Source organism: Crocuta crocuta, unplaced genomic scaffold (assembly GCF_008692635.1).
Source record: "Crocuta crocuta isolate KB4526 unplaced genomic scaffold, BGI_CrCroc_1.0 scaffold650, whole genome shotgun sequence".
In the NCBI taxonomy this organism is placed as follows: domain Eukaryota; kingdom Metazoa; phylum Chordata; class Mammalia; order Carnivora; family Hyaenidae; genus Crocuta; species Crocuta crocuta.
In genome coordinates, this window is record NW_027532882.1 from 477,636 (window position 1) to 485,706 (window position 8,071).

Here is an 8,071-nt window from a genome sequence, read left to right on the forward strand (position 1 = left end):
GGCCCCGCCAGCCTCTCTCCTCCAGCCCACTGCCCCTGGCTGCCCTGCCGCCCGAAGCCGCCAAGACGTGGGGGTGATCTGGACTCAGCTGAGGTCCCCCGCGAGCGAGCCCCCCTCCCCGCCCCGCCCCTCGGGGTTTGTCCCATCCTCAGCCTTAAGCAGGAGGCAGGTGTCTAGGTAACCTGGGCGCAGGGCAGACAGGGATGTGCGTGATCTGGGGCCGGGTGCGGGTGTCAGGGAGGGGGACGGGAGGCTCAGTCCCTAACGAAAACCCAGAGTTCGTAAGACCGCAGCTGCTGAGTGTGAGGGCCAGATCCCCACGGTCAGGGCTGAACTGGGAAGGGGGAGGTGCCCTCTGTTCTACAGTTGAAGAGGCGCCCAGGGTGGACTGCTTGCCGTGGGCGCCCCTCTTCTGCATGTGCGAAATGAGCACAGCTGGGGGGAGGAGACAGAGGCCTCTTCCTGCCTCCTGGTCACCAGCCCTGACAGGGGGGCCGTTTGGCGTGGTCTCCAGCTGGAAGCTGAGCCAAGCTAAGAGATTGGCCACATCCCGGGGCCTGCAGTTAGAAGGGCAGGCAAAACGCCTCCCTTCCAGGAGCGCTTAGAGTCCCCCTTGGGAGGGCATCGCTAGTCAGTGCACCCAGAGGGTCCCCTGCAGAACGGGGTGCAGGAGGCTGGCCTCTGTGAGGGGAGATACCAAACGCTCCCTTTGGAGTCCCTCTGGGAGCCCGCTCACTATCATTTCTCTGCTGGAGAGCCCCTCCCAGGCGTTCAGCTTTCCCACTTGATAGAGGGTCAGGGAGGTGCTAAGAGTCATCAGAAAGGCACGGGGCGCTGGGGAGGTGCCCCCGATGGACGTGGGGTCCTCCTGCGACTGCTGTTGCATATTAGGTCCCCCTTTCCTTGGGTTGCCTACAGCTCTCCCGAACTTCTGATGCCTCCAGACCCCTGCTGAGGAGCCCCTGAAAGCAGCAGCTGGGGGCCCTCCCTCCCGCACCTCGTTGTCTGTGCACGTCATGTGGGGTGAGCCTGCCCCTGTATGCCGGGCCTGGACCCCGTTGTGGCTGGCTGACTCTGCTCCGGCCCAGATACACGTGGTTACCAGGCAACTGGAGGAAGGGAGGAAAAGGGGTTTTTCCAATACGGCCTGCAAGACTCTGGCCTTTCAGGGACGTCTTTATGGTCTCTGTGTGACCTCTGTCACCGTGTTCCTTTTTTTTTTTTATTTTCCTAGAAGAGAGAGACAGCGTGAGCAGGGGAGGCTCAGAGAGAGGGAGTCACAGACTGAAACAGGCTCCAGGCTCTGAGCTGGCAGTCAGCACAGAGCCCGACACGGGGCTCGAACCCACGAACCGCGAGATCATGACCTAAGCGAAAGTTGGACGCTTAACTGACTAAGCCACCCAGGCGCCCCCCCAAAAAAAATTTTTTTTAATACTATCACTTCTCAGCCTTTTGGCTAAGATCAATTGTAAAATTTTTTTAATACTGTATTTTATTGAATCCTATCTACAAAAATATTATCATTTCCACAGGCAATCAAATAAGACTGATTAATGACACATTCCCTCTTTTTTTTTTTTCTGGCATCTTGATTGTACATCTGTAGCACGTTTCAAACGCCAAAGAGCCACACGTGGTGGCTACCTTGGTGGATAGTGGGGTTCTAGCCACAGATCACTGTCACGGATTCTTTTTTTATTTTTATGTTTATTAAGACTTTCTTTTTGAGCAGTTTAGTGTTCCCAGCAACACTGAGGGAAGGTACAGAGATTCCCTTATACCCTTTGCCCCACACATGTACAGTTGCCTTTGTTATCAACATGCAGCACCAAAGGGTGCGTTTGTTGCCATCAATGGCCCTAAGCTGACGGCATTATCATCCAAAGTCCGTAGTTTACGTTAGGGTATACTCCTGGTGCTGGACATTTTATGGCTTTGAGCAAATGCATCATGACCTGTAGCCATCGTTATGGTATCACACGGAGTATTTCACGGCCCTGAAAATCCTCCACTCTAAGCACGTCGGGTGTATTAAGATGCTTTGACAGCTGGCACCTGCCTGATCATGGGACTGACTGGCCCTCCGGGTTAGCAGATCCTGGAGATAGTGACTCCGTGAGTGCACCTTCAGTTTGCAAATCAGCCGATCCGGAGGCCACACCCAGACGCCCTCCTTTATGGGGCACTCACACTCAGGGCCACGGTCCCCTGCCCCGATCACCCCAGAGCCAGGGGTCGGACCACTAAGGGACAAGCCCTATACCCCAGAGCCCACTGAAATTATGCAAACTAGCCAGTCCTGAGCCGCACGGGCTGCCTCACCCGTTCCCTCCCACGGAAACCAGACTGCAGGCCCTTACCCACGGTTTTCCACCACTCCCTCTGCTACCTGCCCGACTCGGGTGCTTCCCCACGTGGCCCTGTGAGGACGGCGTGCCCCCTCCTCTTGGGATCTGTGAGTAGCGAAGTGTCTTGTTCATGACAATCCTCTCCTGATCTTTTGGCCTCACCATACCTGAGTAGGAATAACACCCACATTTTATTTATTTATTTATTTATTTTTTAAAATATTTTTATTTATTTCTAGGAGAGAGAGAGAGAGACACAGCGTGAGCAGGGGAGGGTCAGAGAGAGAGGGAGATACAGACTCTGAAATAGGCTCCAGGCTCTGAGCTGGCTGTCAGCACAGAGCCCGACGCGGGGCTCGAACCCACGAACCGCGAGATCATGACCTAAGTGAAAGTCGGACGCTTAACCGACTAAGCCACCCAGGCGCCCCATAACACCCACATTTTAAAGCAGGTGCCAAGTGAGGCTCACAGCTGGTGGGGGGACTTTCACAGGGTGCATGGTGTGCATTCTAGAGGAACGTCCACACGCAGGCTGTGGGGATGCAGAGGGCACCCCACCAGGGTTCCGGAGAGAACGACTATTGAATGGAGCCCGAAGGGCAAGCAGGTGTTAGAGGTCAGACAGAGCAGGATGCCCGAGGGACCAGCCAAGAGCAGACTGGCTGCGGCGCGGGAGATGGGGTGGGTGGCGGAAGATGAGGTGGGAGGAGACAGTCTATTCATGGCCTCACATACTGAGCCAAGAAGGGTGACCTTCCTCAGAAAGGCACTGGGGAGCTGCTGAGGGATTTAGCCAGGGGAAGACTGTGGTCAGCCCTGTGTCTGAGCTTCGCCAAGGTCATGTAGAAGATGCAGTGTGGAGACATCAGCCCAGGAAAGAGTAGATTCAAGATGAACAGCTTGTCAAGGCACCGGGGTGGCTCAGTTGGTTGAGTGTCTGATTTCAGTTCAGGTCATGATCTCGCGTTCACGGATTTGAGCCCCGCATTGGGCTCTGTGCTGACAGCGTGGAGCCTGGAGCCTGCTTTGGATTCTAGATCTCCCTCTCTTTGCCCCTCCCCTGCTCATGCTCTGTCTCCCTCTCTTTTAAAAATAAACATTAAAAAAAAAAAAGACTAATGACTTGTCTTCCCATGAGGGCTGTGAGGAAGACCTTTTCCATGCTCTACAACAGCAAGAAATAATTCAGGAAATGTTTACCAAGATCTACTACGTGCCAAGTTTGGTGGTTACAACACAGTGAGAAGACGGACTTAGTCCCTACTGTCATGGAAATGTTTTAGTTTTACTTTTCTTTTCTTTTTTTTTTTAAATGTTTTATTTATTTCTAGGAGAGAGAGAGAGACAGCGTGAGCAGGGGAGGGTCAGAGAGAGAGAGGGAGTCACAGACGGAAACAGGCTCCAGGCTCTGAGCTGGCAGTCAGCACAGAGCCCGACGCGGGGCTCGAACCCACGAACTGCGAGATCAAGACCTAAGCGAAAGTCGGACGCTTAACCGACTAAGCCACCCAGGCGCCCCTTAGTTTTACTTTTCTAACAATGGCCTTACAATAGCATCTGATGAATGCAGAGATGACACAATACAGGGACCCGGAAAAGAGAAAAAAACAAATAACTAACATCAGAAATGAAAATGGGGGAGGGGTGCCTGGAAGGCTCAGCTGGTAGAGCATGTGACTCTTGATCTTGGGGTTGTGAGTTCAAGTCCCATGTTGGGCATAGAGATTATGTAAAAATAAATAAGTTATAGATAGATAAATATTTTAAAATAATTTTTAAAAATATTATAAATAGTTTTAAAAAAGAAAATAGAGGACATAACTACTAGCCTTACAGAAATTTTTAAAAAGAATTAGAAGTGGGGCAGCTGGGGGGCACCTGGGTGGCTTAGTCGGTTGAGTGTCCGACTTTCGCTTAGGTCATGATCTCGCGGTTCGTGGGTTCGAGCCCCGCGTCGGGCTCTGTGCTGGCTGCCAGCTCAGAGCCTGGAGCCTGTTTCAGTCTGTGACTCCCTCTCTCTCTGACCCTCCCCTGCTCACGCTGTCTCTCTCTCTCTCCTAGAAATAAATAAAACATTAAAAAAAATTAAAAAAAAACTAATGGAGCCAGCAGAGTTGCAGGATACAAGCTCAATACACAAAAATCAGTTGCATTTCTATATAATAGCAATGAGCCATTGACAAGGGAATTGAAAGATTCCATTTACAATAGCATCAAAACGAAAAAATACTTAAGAATAAGTTAAACTAAGGAAGTCCAAAACTTATGGCTGAGAACTGCAAAATATGCTTAGAGAAATTAAAGAAAACCTAGGTAATTGGAAAGACACCTCCCTGTTCACGGAAGACATAACACCGTTAAGGTGGCAGTGTCCCCCAAGGTGCTCTACCGATTCAGTGCGATCCCTATCAGAATATCAATGACCCTTCTTGCACAAATGGAAGAACAGACCCCAAAATTCATATGGAATTGCAGGGGACACTGGATAGCCCATCAAACGGGAGCCAAGGGCCACCATGATGGTGGGGGAGGGGGGGCAGCCCCTCTCCTCCCGCAGGGCCAGCCAGGCAGGACTCCGTCAGAACCCGCAGCTCCCTCCGGCTACTACAATGGCATATGTCCTCCTCCCGGCAGACCCAGGCTGGCACTACCCCTCACTCAGCCCAGGGCCTGATGCCTCCACCTCACCGGATTCTTCCTCACAGGGTTTGCTGGGTCAAATCCACACGGTGAACTCTTGAAGAAATGCTGTGCAGAGCCCCTCATTCACCAAGAGAAAACAGGTGAAAAGAAATAGAGCTGTGTGGTTCAACCAGGGACCGGGGGGCTTCCAGGAAGTCCCCCCGTCCCATCCCTGTTCACCCCAGATGGGTGGGAACCCTTGGGCCTCTGAAAAGAGTTTGAAAAGCCACACATTGACAGAAGAGTCAAGTCCCTAGGGTAGCACATAGAACCAGTCGAATTTTCTATTTCTTCTTGAGTCAGTTTTGGTGTTTGCTTGTTCCTCTGACTTTGTTCATTGCATTAGGCTCTCTAATTTGTGGACATATGATCGTTCATACTATTGTCTTATAAGCTTTTAGTTCTGTGAGATCCAAAATTTTGTCCTCACTTTCACTTCTGATTTTATTTTATTTTTTAAAATGTCTATTTATTTTGAGAGGGCACGAGGAGGGGAAGGACAGAGAGGAGAGGATCCCAAGCAGGCTCCGTCCTGCCGGCGCAGAGCCCGATGCGAGGCTCAAACTCACAAACCGTGAGGTCACGACCTGAGCTGAAATCAAGAGTCAGACGCCTAACCGACTGAGTCACCCAGGCACCCCTCCTTTGTGTATAAGGGGAAGTTATTGATTTAAGATCTGTCCTCTTTCTTAATGTAGGCACTTATAACTATACACTTTCTTGGGTGCTGTTTTGTTAAAAATGTTTTACATTTATTTATTTTTGAGACATAGAGCATCAGCGAGGAAGGGGCAGAGTGAGAAGGAGATACAGAATCCGAAGTAGGCTCCAGGTTCCGATCTGTCTGCGCAGAGCCTGATGCAGGGGTCAAACTCACATATTACGAGATCATGACCTGAGCTGAAGTCAGATGCTTAACCAACTGAGCCACCCAGGCGTCCCCCCACCAACCCAGCACTGTTTTGTTGTGTTTTCGTTTTCATTCATCCGAAAGTATGTTTCCATTTCCCTTGTGATTTCTTCTTTGACTCACTGGTATTTAAGAGTGTGTCGTTTAAGGTATCCAGATGACCAACAGATACATGAAAAGGTGCTCAGTGTCACTGACCATGAGGGAAATGCAAATCTAAACTACGATGACATATCACCTCATACCTGTCAGGATTGCTAAAGTCAAAAACACAAGAAACAGCAGGCGTTGGTGAGGATGTGGAGAAAGGGAACCCTTGTGCACCATTGGTGAGGATGCAAATGGGTGCAGCCGCTGTGGAAAATGGTATGAGGATCCTCAAAAAATTAAAAATAGAACCACCATATGATTCAGTAATTCCACTGCCGGGCATTTACCCAAAGAATAAGAAAACGCCAGTTCAGTGTGTATTACAGCATACTCACAATAGCCAAATTATGGAGGGACCCCAAGTGTCCACTGATGGATGAATGGATAAAGAAGACATGTAGGGGCACTTGGGTGGCTCAGTCGGTTAAGTGTCTGACTTCAGCTCAGGTCATGGTCTCGTGGTTCGTGAGTTTGAGACCCACGTCAGGCTCTGTGCTGGCAGCTCGGAGCCAGGGGCCTGTTTCAAATTCTGTGTGTGTGTGTGTGTGTGTGTGTGTGTGTGTGTGTGTGTCTGTTCCTCCCCTGCTCACACTCTTTTCTCTCCTTCAAAAAAAAAATATTTAAAAAAATTTTTTTTAAGTAACAAAATAGTGAACAAAGAAAGAAAGAGACAAACCAAGAAACATACTCTTAACTACAGAGAATAAACTGGTGGTTACCAGAGGGGAGGTGGGCGTGGTGAAATAGGTGAAGGGGATTAAGAATATATTTATCCTGATGAGCACTGAATAATGTACAGAATTGTTGGATCACTGTACTGTATACCTGAAGATAAGAGAACACTGTATGCTAAAAGGAAATTTTTTAAAAAAAGTATTGTTTAAATTCCACATAGCTGAGAACTTTCCAGTTTTCCTTTTGTCACTGATTTCTACCTCCATTCCATTGTGTTCAGAGAAGATAGTTTGCATGATTTCAACCTTTAAAAAAATTGTTTTAATGTTTTTATTTATTTGTGAGAGAGGGAGAGAGCGTGAGCAGGGGAGGGAGACACAGAGAGAGAGGGAGACACAGAATCTGAAGCAGGCTCCAGGCTCTGAGCTGTCACCGCAGAGCTCGACGTGGGGTTCGAACTCATGAATGGCGAGATCTTGACCTGAGCCAAAGTCGGGATGCTTAGCCAACTGAGCCACCCAGGTGCCCCTGATTTCATTTTTTTTAGATTCATTGAAACTTGTTTTGTGCCTGACATAAGGTCTATATTGGAGAGTGTAATGCATGCATTTGAGAAGAATGTGTGTTTTGCTGTTGTTTGCCGGCATGTTCCGAACACAACTGTTAGGTCTGGTTACAACCATTATTGAAAGTACTGAAGTCACCAGCTGTTATCGTAAAAGGATCTATTTCTCCCTTCATGCTGCTCATGTTTGATTCATGTTTTCTGGGGCTCTGTAATTTGGTACATATGTTTCTCTTTTTTTTAACTTTATTTTAAATTTTTTAAATTTTTTAAATTTATTTTGAGAGAGAGGCAATGAGAAGGAGAGAATCACAAGCAGGCTCCATGCTATCAGTGCAGAGCCCAATGCGGGACTCGATCTCACAAACAGTGAGATCATGACCTGAGCTGAAATCAAGAGTCAGACGCTTAACTGACTGAGCCACCTAGGTGCCCCTGACTTTTTTTTTTAAATGTATTTAAGTACTCTCTTCACCCAACATGGGGCTCAAACCCACAACCCTGAGATCAAGGGTCACATGTTCCACCCACTGAACCAGCCAGGTGCCTTGGTATGTATATGTTTATAATTATGGTGTCTTCTTGGTAACCTGACCCTTTTATCAGCAGGTAAGGTTCTTCTTTGTTTCTAAAACCAATTTTTGGCACAAAGTCTATTTTGTCTGATAGTACTATAAATACCCCAGCCCTCTTTTAATTACTGTTTACATGGAATTTCATTTCCCCACTCTTTCA